General features: G+C 35.0%; 1 protein-coding gene across 5 annotated transcripts in view; it reads right to left on the bottom strand.

Moving 5' to 3' along the window:
- The window catches only part of LOC106662781 (UPF0769 protein C21orf59), a 150341-nt gene that overhangs the window by 69562 nt on the left and 66081 nt on the right, over nucleotides 1-14698 (bottom strand). For 2 of the 5 annotated variants that reach the window (XR_001339960.2, XM_014387099.2), the window contains exon 1: nucleotides 4234-4315. The exons of 2 other annotated variants lie outside the window; for them this stretch is intronic. The gene's annotated coding sequence lies outside the window, so the exon portion shown is untranslated. Of the gene's footprint in view, nucleotides 1-4147; nucleotides 4316-14698 lie in introns of those variants that run through there. One more of the 5 variants, XM_014387101.2, reaches the window with a different exon arrangement.

Below are 14698 nucleotides of genomic sequence, written 5' to 3'. Positions count from 1 at the left end.
TTCTTGTAGTACGGTTCCTCGAATCGAAAGCGTTGAATGAAAACGGTTCTGAACCGATTTCACAAGCTCGATGTAAAATGGTCAGACATCTTTAATATTTAGTTGCACTCCAGTACTCGCTGCGAGTTAATAATCACGGCTCTATGAAAGGGGATTTGAAACAACCCGGCGCTTGAATTTCCATCGATTTGAATTTTGCCTGAATTTATTAATTTTCGCCTGTGATCTCTCTTGACTTTGAACATATCTGATAGCGACAGTAATTAACCTAGTACAAACTGTCACCCGCTGAATATACCGTCAATAATCAATCAGTTAATTAGATTATTCCACCTTTCGTACTAAATTATTTTCAACCTTTAGTCCTTTACTAACTGTTATATTGCTCGGTGATTATCTGGACTTTAAAAAAAGGCAATGTATAAAGGAAATTCAAATGAAAGGATGGAAGAATAAACGATCAAAAAGATTTAAAGGTTTACACATTTTTTCAGTTCACTCTCTATACAGAAAACAATGTGATTTATGATTTGAATAATTGGTTTTCATGGCTTGGCAAAAGCTCAGCAACATATTTTATATATAATTATTCTCACGATATGATTATTTATTTTAGATTCACTCCGATTTATAACAGGTTCTGCGTAATTGTGCCATATTGATCAAACAAGTTCGTATCAAGCGAGTTCTGTTGGTACGATGTTACTATTGTACATAACAGATTTTTTTGACAATTTTATAAAATAAAAGCTTTATTTTTTAATAATAATAAAAGGTTTCCAACAATCCTAATTTTCAATTCAGGACTTTTTCATGTACTGTACAATGAAAGAGTTGTACTAAGAACCTTCCCACTTTCTTTTTGATAAAGAAAATAACCAAAAAATTAAATATAATAAAATTAAAAAAATAAATATCCAACACGATTGTTATAATGATATAAACAATCTATTAAAAACTTAATTATGTCAATTTGTAGACACATTTAAGATTGTTTTGCCCTAATGAAATGACCATAAAATAGGGCAAAATCTTTGATCTAATGTAGAAGAGAAAATAATTGATCATGCTTTTTCATGAAGGCCAAACTGTGATCAAGATTATTCGTGATAAACAGTAAACTTTGCACTATTTTTTACGAAGGTTTGCTACACCAGAGGTCATATAAATCCTCGTTCGGTGTTTTTGAAAACATTTGTAAGACCTCATGGGGAAGTCAAAGAAAAGAAACTTGCTTTTAATAAATATTATATATGGAATTTCCTTAATTTTTAACAATTTCAATCAATTTTAAAGCCGTCAATTTTAGAGGTGTTTTGTGGTACTCTCATTCTTCTCAGAAAAAATCTAATGCTGAAAAAAATGAAAAATTTGGGGTTCCCATTTTCCTTTCCCACAAAAAGTGACGTTACGTCGACGATATTTGACGTCGGAAAAAAGATTTAACGACTGTTTTGGAATCGCAAAAATGAAAGGGTAGATTACCGTCGATCACTCTTTTTGTAACTGTTCAAAAAAAAAAACTGCTGGCGCGTATTAAAAAAGACACCCTTATATTTGAACACTCAAAAATTGATGATTTTTGAAATGTGAATTTATTGTATTTTGAATTTATTTATAATATTTATCTCTTGAAATAATGCTTTCTCATACTCAAATATTTCTATTTATTTTAAACGATTGTTTTGTTAATTTCATGAACTACTTCTACGTTCTACATCGCCCCACTGAAGGCCGAGTACAACGGCATGACAACCAATTATAATAATTTGCAAAATTAGGTCCAAAAATAGTTCAAATTTAACTATTCTTTTTTAAATCAAATTTAAAAAAACTTTAGTTCTCGTTACACATGGAAAAAATTAAATAATTTGTTGAATTTGCACGTATTTAAACACTAAATAATTAATAGTTTGCATTTTTTTAAATACGAAGTTGTGATTTTTCAGTATTTTCACTGTATTTATTATATTGATGTATTTAAATTTTTTTTGGTATACGGATTTTTATATTTATTTTTAATGATTTCTTTAATCTCGTTTATTATTTGTAGGTTCTACATCACCCCACTGATGGCCGAGTACAATGGTATGATAACTAATTATAATAATTTGCAAAAGTAGGTCCAAAATATTTCATAATATAACTGTTACGTTAGAAATAATAGATTTTATAAAAAGCTTGTAACTTTAGAGCTCTAAAATTTGTCTCACAGACGGGATTTGAACCCACGATGTTTGGACTCTTTAAAGCTTTCTGTTCATAAAACAAAATTAAAAAAGCAAGTTTTGAATATGCAAGTAGGTAATTGGCGGTTTCTTTTCTGCTTTGGCATATTTCGTGCAATTACACGAATTACGAATTTTCTCGGACCTTATAATTATATTTTTAATCGATCGTTTTTCAGTGATGTTTTATTGAAAAATTGACCGACCCGATAGAGGCGCGTGTCAATCAACTTCTCAATGCGGTCACTTCTCACGAAACACGTTCCAAATCTGCCATTATATAACTGAACGTTCCAATTTTTTTCTCTCTCTTCCTCGATATAGCCATTACGTTTTCCAATAAGCGATCAAATTACGACTCGCTTCCGGCCGCCAGGGAAACGCCGTGCATTGAAGATGCATGAAGTTGAAGGTCAAGACCTATTCGTTCCCAGGTGAAAAGGGCAATCGGCCTTAGTCTTTTCAAGTATTACACAGTTTTCCCTGCGCAAGGGGTGAAATCTAGCTCGCGTCCTTTAATTACCGAAACTAATTAAACTACTCCCAGCAGTGCCACTCGATACTCAACACCTTTACCTCCATTTAGTCTAATTGAAAATGGCCAAATGCTCAATGTAAAATCTGTGAGCAGTACATAAAACTCACGTGTAGGTGACAATAATGACCCACTTTCATATCAATGAAAATTCAAAAGGTAAGTTTTAAGGAAATCTGCTTGTTACTTTATCGGAAACCCAATCATTACTCGTTTCGAGTCAAAACGTCATTGATTGCAAAAAGTGCCACGAAGCAAGCAGCAAAACTTAGGCCAACCTGAAGAATACGATGATCCGCATCTGCCTCTAGTTCATCCGGTGATGGACGGACCGGCATCATCAGGGATAAAGCTAATTAAAAAGAAAATAAGACACCCACATCCTTCGTCATTTCAAGAAATGACCTAAAGATCTGGGTATTTTCTTAACTTTTTATTGGCCTCTGATTTTTAATATAAAATTACATGTTTAAAGTTGAAATTATGTTTAATCCATCAATAAACAAAAAGGTTTTTTAATTACTGAAGTACGATGCCATTTTAGCAACAACAAACATTAAATAATCTTAAAGATACTCAGTGTTCTTTATTGCTATACTTGACTTGTTACAGTATTATGTGGCAAGCCATTGATTATAATATTTTTGCTTAAATATGTTTTCATTCTATTTTGGAAATTTTTTTCAGTATTATTAATATAAAATAAGGCTGTAATAACTTATATAAATATGAAGGCGAATTTAAAAGGCCAGGCAAAATTCGAATAATGTTCCAATATAACCATTTCTCAGTTATATCTGTGTGTTTCTATTTAATCTTTTACTTCCGATGCAACAGCGCTTATAATGAAAAGCAAGGGTTCGAGTTTGCTCGAGACCAAAGTATTTTTAGGAGTGTATTTTATTTTGTTGTATTGTTATTATTTATAAAGCCTTTGAAGCGTAGGTATTATTTCGATCTCTTCTTCTTTAATTTCACTTCGTGGTTGATATCATAGATTCGTTGAGAAACGATTTACGTTTGAGAATCGGCTTTAACCCGGAATCCTTTTAACTCCTGTTTTAGAAGATGGGTTTTTTTGCCTTCTCTTCAGTCACTTTTGACCTTTGGCTTGGAGGAAACGCAGCATAGGTCTGGGTAGTGCTTACTGCCATTTTCAGCGGATCAATGTGTGTTACAACAGATTTAAGGCAGGAAGAAAGGCGGAGCGCCACAAATTCTACACATTCAATAAACACAACAGATCATGCAAAGAACACCAAACAGGACAACACCTTAAAGCTTTCCTCTATCTCTTTTTTCTTGTCTTTCTTTTTTTTTTAATCTTGAGATAGGGTCGAACACCAAGGAGGTGTTTTTTGAGGGGGAAAGCTGACAAACTTACATGCGTTCTCAGCCCCTCAGCCGTCCCCGGAACGAGGGCGACTCAGGAGCTGTGCAAGGAGAAGAGTGAGTGTTGGAGATACGCACAGAGATTTCTCACGTGTCCGACGCCAGTTCTGAGCTTTTCGGCCGCTCCATCGCTACTGGGTCTTCCCAGGTTTCTGTACCCCCTCCCGCTTCAACAAATACGCCCCACCATTTCATCCCCTTCCTACGGCCTTAACGCCAGTTTTTACGACCTACGCCAAAATGAAGCCCAAGACCTTTATAAACTCATTTCTCGACAAATCAAAAACTAGGACATGTCACTGTGTCCCAGAAACATATATAATACATAAGTAGACGTCTAAGTTATTACAAAACACAAATAAAACGGTAGTACGGGTATAACTTTATAATTGTGATCTCTCGACCACTGTATGTAAGAACTAAAAGTTTTATTTGTAAGTCACCTTTTCTCCATCTTACATGAGAGTTAGTAGCAAGTGCCAGATTATCACACCTCTACTAAAAAACAGTAAGAAATTATGAACGAGACAACAACGCACAAACAGAAATGAGATCCGCCTATTTAAAAATGAACGGGAAAAAACTGACATATTCTTATTTCTCTCTCACATTCACAATCAACTTCCAATAACACAAAAAGCAGATGTCCATAAACCTGAAAACCGTCTGATTCTGAACCCTAACAAGGAATGGACAATTGTGGCTCTTACAACCTTATGGGCTTAATAATCCATCAATTCTCGCTCAAAATTTGATCTGATAGTAGTACATTAGGCCAGTTTTCTTTTTTCCGTCCACTTTCCACCAAGTCGGACGTGAATTGACTAAATTTCATCTCCCTTAACCATTCCCGAGGAGGATTTACGGTTGCCGATAAGAAAAACAAGTTGTCAATGCGTTCTCTAACGGTATAAAACTTCATTTACGGCTGAACTCGCGTTTATTTTATTGACTCGAAACGTTAACCGGGATGGTTGTAAAAATAGGCGCGGTTCCCTGCTTCCTTAATCTTTCCGTGTCCTCCCTCTCCGTAGGATTTCTGTTGCCTCAATCAGTAAAAGGATTTCTTATTTGAAATACATAAATTTAATGCAAGCATTACTAGTGTAGGCTTTTGTGTTTCTACTTATTCCATTTTTTATTGTATACTTAATAGCACAAAATAAACGTTAATGTTTTATTTATTTTATGGATGTGAATTCTGAAGAGAAAATGTACCAAAACTAATTGTATATAGTAGTGCATAGGTTATAGTATAATATATCATTAAAAAGCATAAATGTTAATGGTAACAATAAATAGTTTTCTACGCTTACAACTACAAAAAATATTGTTAATATGCCAATTTTATCATATACAATATAACAGTTATTAATTGTAATACTAATAATATTACACTAATGTAAATTATAACAAAAAATTGATCTGCTGTAGCAGGCTTGACAGCAGGGACAGATCGCTGATCCAATATTTCAGGGCCATTAACATTTTTTTAAAATTGTATATAGATCTTTGTACCATGATTTATGTTATATGTGTTATTTATTGAAAGGTGTATAATTATAAATATAATTAATATAGTTATTTGCGTGAATGGAGAAGTTTATCTCCCAAGAGGAATTTCAAGTACTCAGGCCAGAGCCCCCCCTCAACGCTGCCTCAGGGGCACACATGTGCGGTTCGTCCGCCTCCTGTTTGATGAGCTGTTGAGATGGCAGACATTCATGGACGCTGTCGAACTCCAGAACAGGAAAACTCTCTCACTGTTGAAATTTGTTTATCACTTTAGGTGGAGCGTGGACAGGGTGATCCTGTTAAAAATGTTTTACTCTGTGCTTTGTTCAAGGATGTTGAAAGGATTTACGGCTCGATCCACGGTCCAGAAAACGCGTATGAAAAATCTCGATAAGACTCTAATATCAGGGTCTCAGAGGGAGCGTTCAGAACGTGCCCCTTGATCCTTTATAGAAAATATTTATTCATAATGTAATCCCTTCGTGAGTCCTCATCAGTGTTGTTACAATTTATCAGGACAAACAATGTAGAACCTTTTCTTTTTTAAACTATCGTCAAGCAATAAAAACAATTATCGAAACAAGATGAAAAGGAACGGCGCTTAATGGCTACACTTCTGAAACACAGACCAGTGTTGTGGGTTTAGCCTATCCCACTGATTATGGATAGCCTGTATTTATAGAAATCATAAATGGTGGAGTGAGTGGGTTGTTCAATTTTTATAAAAAGATAGTTTCTACTCTTTGTCTATTTGTTTTTCATTTGTATTTTTTAAAGGCAATTTGGTATAAATTTAATAACTAAATTAAATAATTTAATTAATTAAACGTATTTACTAAAATTAATAATTTCTACAGGGATAACGGGATATGTTTCAGAACCACGTTGCTAACCTCTTCCTTGTCATTCTACTGCGCAAAATGCTGATGTGTGCTTTTGAAGAAAAAATAATGACTTTTTTTCTTATTTAACACATACAAAAATGTGTGGTGATTAGTGGCCTTTAGTCGGTGATTATTCAGAAATCGTGAGATGCGGTCTGGTTTGATGTGGGTTTCAGAAAAACATTTTTTTATCGTTCCAACGTTTCGATCTTTATTGAGATCTTCTTCAGGGTCTGGGATTTACAAATATTTTTTGCATTGTATAAATTCACTTTTTCCACATCCTACATGTTTTTGTTAAATTTAAACAATGTTTGTAAATCCCAGGCTCTGAAGATAATCTCAATAAAGATCGAAACGGCACGATAAAGAAAATGTTTTTCTGAAACCAACATCACACCAGACCGCATCTCACGATTTCTGAATAATCACAGACAAAAATGTACACGTGAATGACTTTATTAAATGCATATCATTTATTACTAAATACTATTGAATATACGAGTATTGTAAATATTTGTCATACTAATTATAGAATTAATGCAGTTGTAACGATTATTCCACGATAGTGACCTCGTCTGGTGTGATGTAGGTTAGAAAAACATTTTCTTTATCGTGCCAACGTTTCGATTTTTATTGAGATCATCAGATGGCACTAGTTCTCATCAGTGTTGTTACAATTTATCAGGTGGACTCCCAACAATATAGAACTTTTTACTTTTTTAACTATTGTCAAGCAATAAAAATTCACACTTTTGTCTGTGCTATTTTTTCCTCTTGAAAAAGCATTAATGATTGTTTTCTTATTTAACACAGACAAACATGTACACGGGAATGACCCACACGTAAATAGCTGTCAGTTACTACTAAACATTATCAAATACACGACTGTTTGAATATTTGTCATTTTTATCAAATTATTTATACTCAAGTTGTAGGTTTTCTGTGTAGTGGTGTCGCTGTTGTGTGTCGTGTTGAGAGTTAAAACGCCACTAACACTCTCCGCAGGACACATAACAGTGGCACGACTACATAGAAAACACACACTTTGGGCGAGTACAAATAATTAGATTAAACCTAAAAGTCCTATATTGTGTACATCATAGGATAATTTCATATTAATATCTTGTACGTGTCTGTATAATTTAAACAATGTTTATGAATCCCCGGTCCTGAAGATGATCTCAATAAAGATAGACAAGATGAAGAAAACGTTTTTCTAACCCACATCACCGTACCAAAAACCCGGATCAATCAGACAATGAATTAACAATAAGTCCTCCGCTCAATGGGACTGTAGCCTGGGACAGAGGCATGCGAAAAAGTTTATCAAAAGACGATCGCAGAAACTAAAGGCAGAACTACTAAATCTAGGACTGCAGCGGCATTAGAGCCCTGTCAGACATTGAGGAAAGTAACAAAATTACCCGAGGGTTGTCTGGGTGCCAGGGCACACAGGGCAGAGGGGCAAAGAAGAGGCCGGTAAATTGTCCAAGGAAGGTTCGATGAAGACACTGGCCGAGAACCCTTTTGTGGCTTATCAAACTGCCAAAATCGTGGAACCATTGCAAAAAGATTATCAAAAGACCATCACAGAAACTAACGGTAGAACTATTAAAAATTTAGGATGTGCTAGGGCTAGAGTAATAATTGGACTGCTAACTGACCCCTGCAGACTCCGGAGGCGTATATATAGACTCGGACAGCACACAAGTCTGTTCAGATATTGCCAAGAAGAAGAAGAAGAAACAGTGAACACATTCTCTGTTGGTGCGAAGGCCTATGTAAGCTGAGATTCTTAATCCTGGAGAGAAAAAGCCAGGACCTGAAAGATTCACACACAGCCCCTGAAAAAGCTTTGGGGGTCTGGTAAAAAGCCTTAAGCTTAACGAGGTGCTCTATTCTCATATCGGGTGGCATCGCCATATCTAATCTACATTGGCCACGGCCTGCTCTTTCCTTCTTAGCTATGCATTTTTCTTTTCATCTTTGAACTTTTCTCCTTGCGATTCTCATACCGGGTGTTATTCCTACGCGCTCTCTATATGGAGTCAAGGAATGAATTACTTCACATCATTGATAATAAAAAAACCGAATCGCTTTAACCAGTGAATACAGTGTTATATTTATTTTTTAAAGTTATTCAGATATCGTGAGATGCGGTCGGGAGTGATGTAGGTTTCAGAAAAACATTTTCTTTATCGTGCCAACGTTTCGATCTTTTATTGAGATCATCTTCAGGGCCTGGGATTTACAAACAATGTTTACACTTAACAAATGCATTTAGGATGTGGATAAGTGAATTTATACAATGCAAAATATATTTTATATTCAAACAAAGTATTTCTGAAGATGATCTCAATAAAAGATGGAAACGTTGGCACGATAAAGAAAATGTTTTTCTGAAACCTACATCACTCCCGACCGCATCTCACGATATCTGAATAACTATCGATTAACGGTCACTAATCTCTACACATTATTTTTTAAATTTGAATCGTCACGTTTTATTTCATTGCGTTCTGTTTAAACCGGCACTTGGAGAAAAGGTTTGTAGAAAATTTTCAACTTGAAAGTCAGAATCACACAGAAAAATGGTTTATCCGTGTTAAATCGTCTTTGTAAAATTGTTAATTTCGAACGATTATTACTAGCTCACACGATAGTTAATTGAGCTTTGCTAAGTTTTGGGAAGATTGTTCTTTTATCCCGACGACAGTAAAGTAATTCTTGTAATAACGACCGTATTCTAGACTCTCCAAATGAACCTTCCGGTGCCATTACATTCTTAATTAACCCACATTTGGCCGATATTAAGTATACCATTTACAAGATATTGGATTTTTTCCGTACCACTCATTATTAAACATTTCCTACTTGCTATAGTTGTAATTGTATTGATTTTATAATAAAAATGACAAGTATTTGCAATAGTCGGATATTCAATGGTATTTAGTAATAAATGATTTCATAAAGACCATTCATTTGTCTATGTTAAATAAGAAAAAATCATTAATGCTTTTTCAAGAGGCAAAATGGCACTTTGTGCAGTATAATGGCAAAGAAAGATGTTAGCACCGTTGTTTTAAAACATATCCCATTATTCCATTATAACATTTTTATTTTAATAAAAACATTTAATTAATTATTTCAATGTATTTATTAAAATAATATCAAATTGTCTTTAAAAAATAAATAAATAGAGTATACTCCTAATCAATGGGATAGGCTAAACCCACAATACCGGTTTGTGTTACAGAAGTGTAGGCACTAAGCGCCGTTCTGTTTCGTCTAATTTGCTTCGATAATTGTGAGTTTTTATTGCTTAGCAATAGTTTAAAAAAATAAAAGGTTCTATACTGTTGAGAAGTCCACCTGATAATTTATACCAATACTGATGAAGGCTATAGTCAAGAGTGGAAAACGTTATGAATAAATATATTTTTATAAAAGACCATGTTGTACGTGGTTTTGTTCAAGAACTTACACTTCAAAGATTTTAAAAAAGAAAGCAAAAAAATAGTTACTAATAAAATTATGTTTAAAAAGATATTGATTTAAAATAAAAAGATATTCCGAACCTTGTTTGCACTAATTGAATGGCCACTAAATTAATTTTTAATAAACTTGTTTAATTTAATTATGTACATGAAGTGATACTCAACAAACGCTATGTTGTGTTCATCAAATAAAGATAAAACGGACTAACAAAAACGACGTGTAAAATAGTGCATAATCAGGAAATTTGAAAAGAAACGAGGAAAGGCTAAAAGGATTAGATCTTCTCTTCCCTTTCAAAGAAAATTTCTTCGGATTCGTATCATTAGAATTGGAATAGATCAAATGGAAAACAATCCTGATAGAAAGTAATCCGACTAAAAAAAATGCAAACGCCTAGTGTACCTGGGCGAAGAAACTCAAGAAGAGATTAGAAACAACCAGAATGTCCAAAGAAAGCTTTTGTCAAGGCTTTGTGGCGTATCTCCGTAAAGTTTTAAGTACTTAGTTGGGTTTAAAGTTGGCCTGAACATCAACCAGGCGTTTAACTTGTGAAGTACAATAAGTAGAAAACAAAAAAACAACACAAAAACATAAGGATCAACGAGAAAGTGTAAATTATAAGCTCGGTTGATGAAGTAGCATGGTAAAATCAATATTATTTAACTCTGGTAGTAAATTACTACAATAAAACTTAACATTAGGTAGTTTCAAATTTCGTTAAGAAAAGTTTTAAAGCACTGATAACATACTGAACCGGCATTGGGTCACTTATTGGGTACGTCTTCACTCGCTAGTTTGCTAAATTACTCATACGCGTTTCGGCATTGCGCTATCTTCACTGAAGAACTACAATATCGTACTGTCCTAGTGTGTACAATATTGGCCTAATGTTAAAGGAATACTCCGGCCCCCGATTTCAAAAATTCGACAACAAGCTTACTGTTCACTACTTTAAAAATAGAAAAATGAGTTCCTCACTGTCGGTTTAGCATGAGTTCATCAACTAGTAGACCAACCTTCATCATCAACATCAAGTGACAAGAAAGAAAAGCTAGATTATGTATTGCCTACCGGGTGTTGTTGATATCAGGTTACCCAAATGTCCAATTTGTTATCCGGATATAGTATTTAGTAAATTATCTAACTGTTTGCTTTATGTTGTGTAAAAAAGATGTTTTTTACAGCGGCGTAATGAATACATTCTGTTTGCATTTATCGATCCCCTCGGGGCCGTTGAAATTCTGCATAAATTTACTCGAACAGGGGAAAGCTCAAAAAATTTAAGTAAGTTAAGTAAGTGAAGCCTGCGATATTTCAATTTTTTTCTATTGTTTATTTTTAACCATTAGATCACTAAGTTTTTTATCGATCGGTACTAGGCCAAAGTTTGCCTGTAATTATAAATCTAGAGATAATAAAGAGAAAAATATCCATCACCACTTGTTGAGCCGGTTGAGTCACTTGTCGGTCTTATGCCCAATTAACCTTCCGTCAAGCCGCTTTCCGGTCATGTCAAACACCAAATCCGCCACTCCGATAAACAGCCCTGATTTAAATGCAACGTACAAATTTTCTATCACTTCCCTTGCAGTCTCTACAATCCCCAGTAAGTAACACTTTAGATAAGTAATTTTTTTAACAAACAATATTGGAATACGGGGTAAAAACGTTTATTTTAACTAAATTCTTCATATTCTCTGACATGGAAACATTCCAGTGGGAATTGAAAAAAAAAATTGAATTCATTCAGATTTTAGGTCCACTAAAAAACGAAAGTCGAGTAGTTATTTGGAAACGACGAAGGTCGAAAGTCGCAGACACAGTTCTTCCAGCTGTGGGACACCATAAAATTGTAAGATCTTCGCCGGAAGTGCATCGATATGGGACCGGGCTGGGTATTGGAAACGCCTGAGCATTACGAGTTCTTGCACGGCGAACCCTTGCAAGAAGGGAATTGGCCATTTGGCCAAACATCGTTTTTTCCTTTCCTTTCCTAACCTGATTGGAAAACCGTTATAAAGGAGGATGATTTGAAAATCAAAGTCAGTCAACTCGAGGACTCATCAAGTTAGTCGGTGGCTCACACAGGTCAAGAGCAGTCAAGCAGATACGCTCTGTCGGAGACTCAGCAGAGGACTCACCCAGCAAGGACCTAGCCATTGCCGTGACCAGTATTGGTCTGTGCATTTTCATTTTTTTTATCTAGACCTCCTCGTTAAGGTTTTTTTACCAAACCCCAAAGCTTTTTCAAGGACTCCCGTGTTTTTCCCCTTTAGGCCATGGCTTTTCCTCTCCCAGGATTAAGAATTTCAGCCTACAAAGGCCTTCGCACCAAGTGAGGACGTGTTCCGCTGTTTCCTTCTTCTTCTACTTGTGTCTGCCACTCCTATACACATGCCTCCGGAGTCCGCAGGGGCCAGATAGCAGTCCAATTATTATTCTACTCTTTCCCGTCCTAGATTTAGTAGTTCTGTCGTTAGTTTCTGCGATGGTCCTTTGATAAACTTTTCGCAAGCCTTTGTCTCGGGCTAACATTGAAAGGAGGACTTGTTATTAATCAATTATCTAATAGATCCGCGGTTTTCGTACTGTGATGTGGGTTGGAAAACAGGATTTATTTAGGTTATGGATTTGTATGAGTTAAACAATGTTTATGAATCCCCGGCCCTGAAGATGATCTCAATAAAGATCGAAACGTTGCCACGAAAAAGAAAATGTTTTTCTAACTTACATCACACCACACCGCATTTCACAATCTTTAAATAATTGTTATAACTACATTAATTCTATAATAAAAATGACAAATATTTACAATAGTCCTATATGATAGACATTTAATAAAGGTCATTCACGTGTACATTTTCCTGTGTTAAATAAGAAAACAATCATTAATGCTTTTTCAAGAGCGCAAATTAGCATTTTGTGCAGAAGAATGATTAAGATAGAAGTTAGCAACGTTGTTTTGAAACATCATGTTATTCCGTCAGAAAATATTAATTTTAATTAATATATTTATTTAATTAAATTATTTAAATGTATATATTAAAATTACACCAAATTGTATTTAAAAAAAATAAATAAACAGACGCTCTTCGTAATAAAGGGGATAGGCTAAACCCACAACACCGGTCTGTGTTTCAGAAGTGTAGTCACTAAGCGCCGTTCCGTTTCGTCTAATTTGCTTCGATAATTGTGAGTTTTTATTACTTAACAATAGATTAAAAAATAAAAGGTCCTACAGCACTGATGACAACTCCTATGGGGTCGAAAACGTTATGAATAAATATATTTTATAAAATATCAACGGGCGCGTTCTGACCGCTCCCGAGATCACTCTGAAACCCTGATATTAGAGCCTATCGATATATTTCGAACGCGTTTATCTAGGCCAAAATTTAGTAGTTCTGCCGTTAGTTTCTTCGATGGCCCTTTGTTAAACTTTTTCACATGCCTTTGCCTCGGGCTACATTCCCATTGCACGGAGAACTTATTATTAATCCATTGGCTAATGGCTCCGCGATTTTAGCAATTTGGTAAACCACAAAAGGGTTCAAGGCAAATAGGTATCCTCACTGAACTATCCTTGGCCAATTTATGGGCCTCTTCGTTGACCCTCTACGCTGTGCGCCCTTGTACCCAGACAAGGGTAATTTTGTTACTTTCCCCAATGTCTGACAGTCTCTAATGCAATCCCAAACGACTATGGACTTTACCGCCGATGCGGCAATTGCCTTCAGTGCTGCCTGGCTGTCGTTTGGGGGTAAGTACTCCTTGTGAATAATCTCATTTCCAGAGTTGTGGCTGACTTGCCTCGGTTGTTTGACTTTTTTTTATTATACATTAAAACGGGCATTGTAGCAATTTTTACGAATACTATTTTGCTAGTTTTTTCATATTTTTCGAACCCTACGTTCGCCTCACATTTCAGTAATTAAGCGCATACGCTGAATGTACTTTGAGGGAGGTCCGGAATGTACACGTCAGCGCCTAGTCCGTTTCCATTCTATTTCAGTTCTTTCCTATAATTCGCGAGGCCTAAAATTAATATTCTCCCCCATTACAATACATTGTGACTTGGCTGCAATGTTATTCGAAAGATGAATATGTTTCAAGAGAAAAGAAAATAACAAATAACAAAAGACGTATTCTCCACCCGACGTCAGGTTCTGACGAAATCCGCTGTGGTTGGAGGACATTTCTCAATGTCTCCTTGTATAAATCTCAACATTTCATATCTTTCCCAGAGGTAATAGCTAATAGGTATTGCTTTATTTCCATATCATACATCTTGAACTGAAATAACGCCAAATCCTTATGCCTACATTGACATTTTCCATTATGTAAAACAAGAATTTTTTTTCGTTGAAGTCTTTAAATTCACTTTGATAACAACGAAAAATTAAGAATTAAATGATTTACTAACATATATCGACTTTCTATGTCTGTAGAAATATAAGTTTACAAAGTAAAATTAAAGTTTCTAAAACAGAGTGGCCTTCTTCAAAAGTGGCCAAAGTCAAAGCCGTCACGTTTAGCTTTTCTTGCTTATATTTTACAAGGGGGAAAGGGCAAAAAGTTTATATTTAAAAATATATCTTCCGACTTGAGTTGCCGGCGACTGAGAAAATAAATATTGCTCGGGA

Source organism: Cimex lectularius, unplaced genomic scaffold (assembly GCF_000648675.2).
Source record: "Cimex lectularius strain Harlan isolate CLEC.00 unplaced genomic scaffold, Clec_2.1 scaffold45, whole genome shotgun sequence".
Classification (NCBI taxonomy): Eukaryota; Metazoa; Arthropoda; class Insecta; order Hemiptera; family Cimicidae; genus Cimex; species Cimex lectularius.
This window is presented reverse-complemented; position numbering and strand designations above follow the sequence as displayed.